We start from the raw sequence: 12,271 nt of genomic DNA, 5'->3' as shown, positions 1-12,271 counted from the left end.
AGGAGAGAAATGGAAAGGGAAAAACACACACACACACACATTTGTGTTCATTTACACATTTCCTGTGCAGAACAAAAAAGTCCCACCATCAGCAAAAGAAGTCTTTTCCTCCAAAATAGCAGCCAAAGAGGGAAAATTAGAATATGCATAAATTTCTTCATTTTCATTTGCACAGAGCACGATTTCCGGCAGATTTGTATTTAAACTGCTCGATTAATCCCAATTTCTGAACAGTATTTTACGTAGCATCTTCCCAAAACTCACCTAAAGAGTACTGCTCTCCTCCCACTACCCTGTTTTGAAGCTTCCTTCTTCCCTAGTTTCCAACTGCCAATGAGACTTTCATTGATAAGACTGTCACTTTATTTTTCCTGTCCATCGTCTTCTTTTCAAAACTGGACTGATGCATTGGATTGCACTTTCATACAAGCTGGCTACTGTCTGTGAAGCCATAACTGCAAATGAGAGCCTAATGTAAAGGCTATGTTTTTGAAATGTGTACCCAAAAGAAAATAAACATGATAGGACCAATAGACTTTTGCAGCTCCCCTCTTGGCGCGGAATCCTTTCCTTTTCTACACAGGTCACATCCTTCCACCATTAGCAATAGTTAGGAGGCTTGGCCACGTCCACCCCCCCCAAACTTCTTCCCCCTCCCCCATTTTTAAGGAGTGTGATAGTCACACAACACTCTTCAAAGGAGTATTACTCATCATAAACATTCAAAGAGTATCAGTCCATTAAATCCCCCCACAGACCATTTTTAAAATATTGTTTTGCCACTTGTGCAACAGATCTGGCTGTATCTGCCTTGAAAAATTCTTTGCTGGAAAAAAATGTTAGCATCATTTGAAACCATTCCTTTTGTGAGATATAATAGCTTGACTTGGACTTACCTCTCCTGTCTTTGAAAGTGTATGTATTTCTTTTATTTAATTATAGAATGTGAATGTTTAAAGAATGAAATTACTACATCTTGGCTTACTGAAAACAGTGCCATAGATCTTAGTGCCACTCAGTCCTAAATTCCTCACTCTTGCACACCCCAAAACAGAAAGAAACTTATATTTGCTTCATAATACAGCCTAAGCAGAATGTCGTGGTTCTGGCTTTCCTTCGGTGTTTACAGATCACAAATAAACACCAATTATGGGTGGTTAAAAAGTTAGAAATGCTAATATTTGTTTAGTTCTTAGTTTCTACTTAAAAATAAATGTACATATTTGAGCTATATGTAGCATGGTATATATAATACATATGCATAAGCATTAATATAGATTGGCTAAAGATGTTTTTACGATACTGGGATATAGAAGCCTACTAATTTTGTTAAATGGGTGCATAAACGGAATGCAGGTGAATGTCTGCATGACTTTTACTACTTTGTGAAATATCTGCTTTTATTGTTTCTTTACTTTCTGTCAAATATTCCCATTACAAAAGTATTGACTTAGTTCCTTCTAGTTAGGCATGTCTCCAGTGACTCAGAGGTTCTCAGTTACATACAATTAAATCCAAATTGTTTGAAACTTCTTAAAAGCCATACTTTGGGGGTGTACATAACAGGATTGAGGGCTACTTTTACTGGTGATGTTGATTTCTTTTAATTTTCTTACTGAAACAAATGATAATTGCCTTTTAATCAAAGGAACAATTCAAATGAATAAAAAACAATCACAATAACTAAGAACATTTTCCATAAAATATTATTTTAATTAGAGTTGGATTTTATATGGAAAGCACCAGTTTGATTTCAAGTTGCAGAGTTGTACTTCCAGAAGAATTGAAGTGAACTTAGTAGTTATTAGTTATTTTTAGTGCACAGAGAAAGCCTGGGGGTACCACTGAAGGGCAGAGCAATATACAGTTCCAGCCAAAGCTGCCTTTCTCCATTGCAGACTGAGCATCACCTCAGTGAATTTATCCCTAGAAATGAAAGCTCCTCATTCTCTGCTGATCTTTAGTGAAAAACAATCTCATGAACTGGAATATTTTCATACTTTTTAAGTGAAAAGACTAGATGGAAATGAAAAAAGATTGTTCAACCTCCCTGCTGTAAAAGGTGAAGAGATAGATGCACAGTACGACCAGCAGGGAAGTTGCGTCCTTCTTTTTTTCCCCCTCCCTTTCTTCCTTCAACTACCGTTCGGTTTAGTTATGGATTGTGTGTATACGGTAATATCTAAAGAAAAAAGTTTTTTTTGAGGACAAAAGTGGCTATTGATAGTTATGCCTTTCTTTTTGTAATTGTTTTTTAACAAGGTACGAAGATCTCATTTTCTTATAAATTTTCAGGGCTGCATTAATTTGCAGGAACAGAACAATGCAAAAACGTTTTATGATCACCCTTCCTTGCTCTCAAACTGTCCTTCTGTTGCTAAGGTTGTTTTCCATTTGGCCCTAGCTGCTGGGCTGCCAAGGAATTTCTATCTCATTCTCTGCTCTTCTCTTCCACAACCACCCTTTCTCTCCTAACCAGCTTTCTTTCCCCTCCAAAATGAAAGCAGCTACCAAACAACCTGCTTTAACCCCAACATCTGCCTGAAAAAAAAAATGAGTCTAATTCCCTCCCCATCTACTTTTTATTTTCTTTCATTTCCTTTTTCTTGGGGGTGGGGTGCACAGGGGGCTCAGGAGATAGGGAGAACATGGGGCTGAGAGGAGAGTTAGATGCCTGCAGGTACAGACTCACTGGCAGATTCCTTCCAGCCTAGTCTCAGGAACTGGTGGCTGTTCTCGAACCCAGAACAATAAACCTTGGCAAGTTTACAATTGACAAAAACACCTCTCCCTCCTCCTAAGGAGATGGGTCAGCTTTACCAGCTAGCGTCCCACTGGCTGCTAACATCTTCAGCCTGGTCTCCTCCCTCCATTTCTACTCCCTACACTTTATTGTCCCCTTTCCATCCCTCCATCCCTAAAGGAATCAAGAGTTCATCCAGGGGGCCCCAATTTCTAATTTTTGTTTCTTGCCCAATGACCTGAGTTCCTCAGGGCCAGTGTTCTCTTTGGATTCATGAAACCGAAGTTACTTTGCCCTTCTCAAACTCCTTAGCTTTGTGAACGTGATTCCCAAATACGACAACTTGCCTATTCACCAGCAGAACTCCAGCCAGAAGGCACCAGGTCCTTCTACTCAAGAATGCCTTCACATGTCTGCCTCTGCTCCCAGCCTCCTTCCCGGGTTGATTTACTTGGGAACAGTGTCCAAGGGGAACATGCCCGTAGCAATGAAGAGGAGTGGGCACAAAAGTACTCAATGACATTAAAAAGACCTACCATATTAGACCAAGGGAGTCTCTATTAGAACACGAGTTGGGCAGGAACAGATCATCCATCTAACAGTGAAACAAGAAATCAGAGGAATGTCCAACTGCAGCCGTGAAACACAAATTTCAGACTGAAATGGATTCCATCTTCATCCTGTTGGCCAGAGAAATTATTTTTAAATTGTTTCTGCTATTATTGTGTGCATTATTGTTAACATTTTATTTTTGTCATTATTGCTGCAGTTTTTGTTTTTATTTTTGTTGTTGTTGCTGCTATTATACTACTCAACAGAAGTTTAGAAAGATTAGTCAGATTAATTAGTTTATTGGTAATTTAAAGTAGAAAACTAGTAATTAAGCCAAAAACTAAAAATGATCAGGGATGATTCATACCAATGTAGGATTTGGGAGGAAGAGAATCTAAATTTTGGATATAAAATTTGGCAGCTGTGAAATAAACAGGACTTGGGGATCAGAACTATGATAATTGGAATATTCTTAGTCACTCCATCTCTCCCCCTGCCCTGCTCCAAATTCAGCTAAGATCATTCTGTGATTTGTTTGATAGAAGGAAAAAATTATATTTGTTTTTGTTGACAGAGAACAAAGACCCCAGGCTTGTTCTTCATGTGATTTGCATTTGCACATGAATTTCCTCTGCTCAGGACCGTCCAAATGTCTAAGATCCCTCCCCTCCAAGTTTGCCTCCTTCATCTCTTTGCTCTTGTTACACACCTCACTGAAGAGGGTGCATCATATAAGACAGGTATACAATTTCAGCCCTCTCCACAGACACATTCCATGGAATATAAATTCAATAATGCAATTCTCTCCACAACAAGCTCTCTGGTCTCTTTCAAATATAATTAATGTTTTGATAGTGTAGTTCTTTAACTACATATATACACACAAAAACAGACATACCCTCTAGCTTTGCTGTTTTTGAATCTAAGACAGAAATGGATGTGGCTCTTTCAGTCACTACTAAAATTCCTCAACTCAGTCAGCCCACAGAGAAGAAATCTGTTTAGGTAATAACTGCACAGTCTGTTGTGTGTCCAAAAATATTTAAAACAATAAAAAAAATGCAAGCCCCTAGTTTTTGATAGTCATTTTTGTCAAATTTCCTAGTAATTAAAGGATATTCTGAATTGATATTCTGATATAGACATTCACCAGATAATAGTCAAAATCAACAAAAACACTGTCCTAAACTACTGGTTGTCTTTTCCAAGTTTTGATGATGGAAACTGAATTTCAATACCTTCCATTTACCCAACTGGGGCTAAATGGACAGAGATGCATAAAAACTAGCAACCATAATAACAAAACGGCAACGACTTCCATAAGAAATTGCTTACTCTGTCAAATACCTCAGTTATATGCTTTAGGTGGGTAAATTCATTTAATTGCAGTCAGTTGTATATTGACATATTCGTATGTGAAATAGATGGTCAGAAAGACAGATAGGTAGATGACAACATACCCAACAGCAGTTAAGTGAGCAAATGCTGCTGAGCTCCCATATTCAAATGTACAATATCCCTAACATTTTATTTCTACCAGCTGACTAAAATTATAAGAGGACAAATAACCTTTCAGAGTGTAGGACATGATATGTTTTCAGTCTTTGAAGAAAAATATGTAATCTATAATATTTAATCCAATGAAAATATAAACCTTAATCTCCCTATATTGTTACTGAGTTGAAGGAGCTAGTTATTTGGAACTGATTCACTGATTTCCAAGCATCTGGGCTATTTTGTTTGATTTGTGAATGTATATGAGGTGCTGGCAGGGGAAATTTTTACACATTTCTCTTCACAAAATTTTCAGAGAGGATATGTAAAAGGAATTTTTAAAAAATCTTTTGAGGTTTTATTATCTAACTCTTCATGTGGTATTTGATGTTTGGAATTGTGAAAGAAGGTAAAAGAATGAACAAGGAAAGGAGCACATGTGGCTGATTTCAAGTAAGTAGATCTTTTTACTAGATGCGAAAGAAACAAAACTATTTCCCCAATACAGTTGTGCAAAAAAAGGGCAGAGTGTGATTTGTGAAGAGCTCACTGTGCTTTGTGTTATTGTTTTAGAGGGTGGTGGCCCATCTAGGTTCCTTTAATATTGCTTTTCTCCAAACCATTTTCCTTGAAAGCATAAATGTGGGAACTACTTATCCCTCATTCCCTCTCAGGCTAACATATAAACAGCAAATATTTCAGTTAAATTTTCAATAGAAAAAAGTCTTTACAGGTTGGGAGCTTCCATCTTAATACAGGACTAAATTATCAATCCCAATTGTTTAGATGCAGTTAACTTGATATTTGCCTCTAGTGAGCTACTGTCTGTGTGTGTGTGTGTGTGTGTGTGTGTGTAAGATTTATACAATATTGATCAGCAATGATGTGTGAGCTATCAAAAAGAAATCTTCTGTCAGACTTTTTAGATTTGTTCTGATTTCTTCCTTGTTTTCTCTTTCTTTCGATTTGTTTTTGAGGCAGTGACACGACTGCTTCTCTGATTCACAAATGAGGTTTTGTTTGGCTCAGATTAATATTAAAGAAGATCACATACACGGTTGGAAAATATTGTTATTTTTCTTTAATGGAGAAAATTGGACTCCCGCGTGTCAGATCTGTGGTTTTCTGAAGGGCAATGGAAATGGTACTGACATCACTTTGCACTTTAACAATCGGATTTGGTCAGGGTACAAGTTGTTTGTTTAACCCGACAGCTCGGTGCACCCCGTCACACGCTTTGCACACTCATTAAAACGATTATTCACGACCTGTCGAGTGTTTTCGGGTTCATTCACAGGAAAGGCTTGGAGTGAGCGAGAGCAATTCAAGTCAACACTGTCCACTAGCCTGATGCACGTGAAGACGAGCTGGTGCGTGCGTAAAAAGATGGAGGGAGGGGTGGGTGAGCATGCTTAGCTCTAAGTCCCAGTCCCGTTCATCTGATGCTCTGGAATCTCAGTCTCGAAAGAATGCCGAGAGTGCTTGGTTCTAAAGGGCCATATCGCTGTGTTAACTTAAAGGGCTTGGCACGGGACGGGAAAATAAAATAGACCAAATAAACTCAAAGCTCTCCCTCTGCTCCTCCTTTCAACCTTCTGCAAAGCTTAAGGAGCCGGAGCTCGCCCACCTTCTGCCTGCAGCCGCCTGACTGCCAGGCTCCACCTCTCATAGTGCGGATGCTGAGAATAAGTAGTTTCAGGAAAACTCGCCACGGTGAGGAGAGTAATTCCATCTCTCAAGGCCCTTTCGTTCCCAAGAAAGAATTCAGTTGATTTTCCTCTCTATAATTCTATGCAGATACAGGGGAGGGGGGAAACGTGGGAGATGAAGAATAGAACCGTTAACCGTATTTGGTAGATGAATTGCAAATTATTAGTGAGGAAAGATTCATCCTCCAAATTGCAATAAAAGACCTATAAAGCCAGAAGTAAATAGCCCTCGATGAATTCGGCCAGTTTTGTTTTTCTATTTCCAAATCATCTTTTAACATTTTGTAATGACAGTAAGAGAAGCACAAACACACATGCATCTCAATCTCCCACTATTGCCTTGTACATAGAAAAGGCACACCCGTGGTCTTTAGTTGTCGTATTTGTTCAAAAGGACCCTGATGCATAACATTCACATGTGAGCTGTTAGTTCAAGAGAAATGCCAATCTTCATAAGGTATAATCGTATATATACACTTAATAATAGAATATATGAGTGTATATATGCATTTAATATGTAGTGAAGAACCCTAGACTATCCCGTTCAGTATAAGTATCCCTGGCATAACTTAGAGGTAATAGATGTTTGAAAACATTGCCATTTCTATATTCAAAACCCGTTGCTCCTTGATTTTTCATAAGATAGCATTAGTAAACCCAATGGCCACCTTATTGTCATGAGGGTAACCTAGTCATGTTAACGGAAAAAGATGCATTCATCAGTTTCATTCTATCATATCTAACATCATAAAGTCATGTTTTCCTATTTTATTAAAACACATAAGTACAATGTTTGAAGAGAAGAATGGAAGCTTTCGAGTAGCGTGAGATTTTAATCAGAAACAGGTTCCCAATTGCTAAAAAGCAAGTACAAATAAGTAATTTCATAAGCTCTTTGGATTGCCACAATTCACTACCAAGTTTACATAAAATTGATCTGTCAAATGTGTTTCCTATATAAGCTCTTTCATTAAAACCAACCTGTGATAATAATCAAGAGGCAGATGCTGAAATATGTAAGTAAATAACTGAAAGTCTCTGCATAAATAAACACAAATCAATGCAGTAATAGACAACACTATCGATGCAGGAATGATCGATTTTAGTCTTCCAACCTGCAATCAGAGCTCCCAATGTATAATTAAAAGGATATTTTTCAACTCCACTACTACTACTACTACTACTACTACTACTACTACTACTACTACTACTGGAAATAAATAAATAAATAGATAGATAGATAAATAAATAAATAAATAAGCCCAGCTGCCACTTCTACCTGATTCTACTTTATTTATTCTAGAGTATTTTTGATGGGGTGGGAGGCGTACTCTACTTTTTCTAAGAAAGCTTTGCCAAACTTAAAACTACATCATTAATTATAAAAATTATAAAAGTATTAAATAATAAAATTACCACCTTATTCATGTTCTGAATTTTCAGCCTTCATCATAGCCTCTAATTATTCATTCAGCACATTTTAATGGGGGAAAAACACACAAAGTACTCATTATTTTTAAAGATTTTTTTCAACTACTATAGTACCTTTGGCTTTAAAGGTTCTTTGGGCCTTTTGTTAAAATAAATGAGAAAAAAATGTTATTTCCTCAGGATACCCTGGAAGTTCTCATGCCTATGCCTGCATATGCAAGCAATCTGAAACAAGGAAGGGGGGAAAAGCATCTGCGTTATTCCAAAATTGTTTTATAAAGTGATTGCAAAACAAACAAGTGTCTGACTCAAAGAAATAAATATACTTTGGATTTCTAGAAATTCACATCTGAAACGTTTCAGATTTTGCTTAAAGTTAAATTTCCTTTTTGAGAATATTTATGGAGGGCAGAATTAATTTAGATTAGCAAGCACCGGTGTATGATGAGTTTAAGTATTTAGGTTCTGTAGAGTAATGAAAATATGGTGTTCATATTTTTTTCTTAATCAACAAAGATGCTTATTTACATTCATCCTTGAATTGGTGTGGTCCTTCTGAAGCACAGGCCTCTAATTTTTTTTTTATTTATGAAATTCAGCTTCTTTGAAAGTGATTTTTTTCTTACATATCACCAGCACATAAATATCAATTTTGATTATCTTTATATTATTATGTGACCAAGCATTCTCTGTGACTCCTCTCCTCTCCATCCAGAGAAAAGGATTCAGGGGCAACCGGACCCAAAAGGAAAATATCATCAGTTATTGTTTAGGGCTAATTTAACAGATAATTTAACTTCAAACAACAATGATCAGGTCATTAAATTTCAGAGCAGTGAGAAAATGAAAGAACTGAGAGATAGCTCTCCCTAACCCCACTACAGTTTTTAGTCTTCCTGCTCAATCAACGGAATCAACAATGTCTTGCCATCGAGGTGGGGAGCAAGATAGGTTTACACCTTAAATGCATTCTGATTCAAAGGATGAAATAATAAAAGGAGAAGAAAAGAGAGAATAAAACTGAGGAAGAAGGCCCTAATTCAGGGAGTGCTGGCTGTGTAGGAAAATTCAACCTAAACGGAAAATGAATGTCCCAAACATTCAGTCTGGCGAACACTCTCTTTCATTCGGACACTGATCTCCAAATCTTTGCAATGTGCAATGTGCCTTCCTCCCGTGCAGCTTTTCCGAAAGGCCAAAGACAAGGGCACAGGGTTAGGCAACACGCCACAAAAAGGACATGGGACATCTTATCTCCCCTCCCACTCTCACAAACATAATTTTGAGAGTTACTTGCTATTTTAAATGCCTTTTTCTGATGACAAAAATTCTGGAATTTCTGCCTACCTCAAGTTTTGATAGAGGGCCAGGTGAGGATGGTGTTGAAGCATGGAAATTGTCCTATGGAGGATGTGGAAAGGGGCAGTCGGAAAAGGATGAGCTCTATTCTGCATGGTCCTTTCCTTCCTGCTGTCTTTCCAAGGCTGAAGAAACCCACACACAGGCAGATTGCTCTGCCCACCTAACCCCCTGCCTCCCTTTCCCCAGCCCAGGAAAGGGTGGCCCTTTATAAAGGGCCAGCTTTATAAAGTGTTGAGGGAATTCCTACCTCAAGGCTATCTCTTTTCCTGTAAGAATCCTTCACCTTGGACCACAGGTTTGGGCAGAAAAGGAACATGGGGTAAAGAGAAATAGAAGAAGAGTAGAGAGTGGAAAGGGAAAAAGATGTCTACTACAGAGAAACCAGTTCTATCAACTAGCAGATAAGTGCTGAGATCTGAAACCGCACCAGGTAAACAAAAAGAAACAACTTTCAGGGGGAAGAGGGCGGGTGGAGATGAGTAAAGAAGCAAGGAAAAAGGTGGGGAAGCGCGCCGGCCAAGCTTCTGGAGTCAATTTTCCTGGCATGAGCCAGTGTGAGCTACCAAACTCTTAAGCTCTGCTTGTCCTGGGCAAGAGCGCCCTCACCTTGCTGCTCCCTGCTCAGCGCCCGGCTCCCCGTCTGCGGGCATCTCGGCCGCAACGTCCCGGGAGCGCCTCTCCACCGCGGCCACCTCGCCGCCAGCGCCGCCGCGACTCAGCAGCCTAAGTCCCCTTTCTACACGATTCCAAAGTCCGAGAAACCCACGCCGCCGGGTCCCTGCCACGACGACTTCAAGTCCCGCCATCGTGCCCCTCTCCAACTTCAGCCTGAAGTCCCTGAGGTGTCGGAAGGGCTAATAGGAAACCGCGGCGAGGGCCCCAAACGCGCATCGGGCCGAGCCAACCTATCTGTCTGGCGCGCTCGCAGCCACTCTCGGGACAGCCGGGCTCTCGAGCTTACACCGCCGTCTCCTAAGTGTGCATTAAGAATCAATTATTTGCCTGAGATCCCAAGGCCGGGAACTGGGATATTCCCAGCAGGGACGAAGTCAAGCCCAGAACGGAGCTCATTTCCTTACGCCTTCGAATAAGGGAAGAAGAGCCTCCAACCTCCGACCCGTGCCGCTCTCTACTTGGAGCAGCTCCGCTAAATCCCGCAGGGACCCTCGCCCGACCCAGGCCAAGGAGCTGGGGGCGGACGGCCAGCTCTGGGGAAGTTGGCAATGTTCGTGCGAAAATAGGGGGAGGAGGGGCAGTCCACCAAAAAAGAAAAAAAGAAAAGAGAAGAAAGAAAAGAAAACTCTAGAATGAGGCAAGTCCTTGGCTCTGGAGCAAAGACCTTTGTCTCAAATAGGGAGAGCAAATACCTACGGGTTTGAACCCTAAGTCTCGTTAGTGTATTCTCGCAGTTTCTGTAAGACTAGGAAATCCTACTTCCACGAAATAAATTACTTTGCACTTTGGAACCTATTTCAGTCTCCCACTACCCCTGCTCCATATAAATTCACCTCCTTTCTTCTCCATCCCTTTTTGCCATGTCTACATCCTCTTTACTTAGGGATCCACCTTGACTCACTGCCGCCTTGGGAAAAAATCATGCATTCTTTCAGCTACTTCTGCTGATAGCGCGCCCTCTAAGAAAATTTTTCAAAAAAAAAAAAAAAAAAAAAAAAAGAGGCGTCTTTAGCCCTGGACCTGAAAGTCGCGGTTTAAGCCTTAGTCAAAAGGAGACTGTCGGGCACAGACCCCACCGCACCCCACCCCCCGTAAAGCACTTTCACTTACGATCTTGGGGTAAGAGCGCTCCCAGTCCTTAAGTCTTTTTCCTCGGCATCCTTCGGGCAACCTCAGGCACAGTCCTGGATGGAGGGGGGAAAAAAAAGCAGAAATCGGAAGGCAGAAAAGAGACTCAAAACATAACACTACCTCATCTATTCCCCTGAGCTACCTTGGCTTGCATCCTTAAGGAAACGGTCCCGGTGAACTGACCGCTGGAGTGGGGAAAAGGTCGGTTTGGGGGCCGAAAACTAAGAGGTGGATTATTTTAACTGCTCGTGTTTGGGGGGAGGGGAGACCCTGGAGGGAGGGTAGGGAAGGGGGAATGATTGGGATGAGAAAAGAAAGCCTTAAAAAAAATTTTTTTTTTAAAAATCGCGCAAAAGAAAATCAAGCATGAAGTACTGTGAAAGATAGCGCCTTTGAACTCTTACAGGTTGGTAGCTCTTAGGAAGAATGCAGACGTGTGTATGCGCGAAAGGAGAATCTAGACGACCCCAATTCTTTCCATATCTCCAGGATCTGGCCTCGAGTAGGGGGGAAAATAAAAAAAAAGAGGGGAGAATTTTAATTCCAGTTTCACCTACCCTGCTTGTTGGAATGGCTGCGCAGATTTTCATGTTGGAGAGTTCCATCTGTCTGGCAGAAGCTGGAGTGGTGTTGGGGGCAGGTTATCTGGTGAAGTGGGAATGTACAGGAACCCCGCCCTCTAGGCACGGTTACACAAGCCCAGCAACCCGTCCCAGCCAGTTCTAAAACCTCTAATGGTCTTCACCTTCACCCTTTGTTAGCCTGTTTCTCAAACAGGCGTTTAGTCCCAAACACAACCAGCCACTTTAGCTATTCATAAAATTAATTTCTCAAAAGCAAAGTTATTTCAATGCATGCAGAGTCTTCAACGATGTTGTAGAAAACACACTTTTAAAAGACCACATTTATATATTTAGAGTTCTAAATATTTTGGGTTTATCCACCTACTTGGGTGAAATAACCACCAATTTACATATACATAATTAAATCACAACACTACAAGTCTCATTTTTTATCTCTCTACCCTCGATTTTATGCGAGTCATAGAAACCACATGAAATCTTCCATGACCATAAAGATATCTGTATTAAATCTTGTTAGTTCTGGACTTCATGTACACTTGATTTCCAATTTTGAAAAAAGTGGAAGAAACATATTTGGAAGAATCCTTTCA

This window comes from Eubalaena glacialis, chromosome 2 (assembly GCF_028564815.1).
Source record: "Eubalaena glacialis isolate mEubGla1 chromosome 2, mEubGla1.1.hap2.+ XY, whole genome shotgun sequence".
In the NCBI taxonomy this organism is placed as follows: Eukaryota; Metazoa; Chordata; class Mammalia; order Artiodactyla; family Balaenidae; genus Eubalaena; species Eubalaena glacialis.
This window is presented reverse-complemented; position numbering follows the sequence as displayed.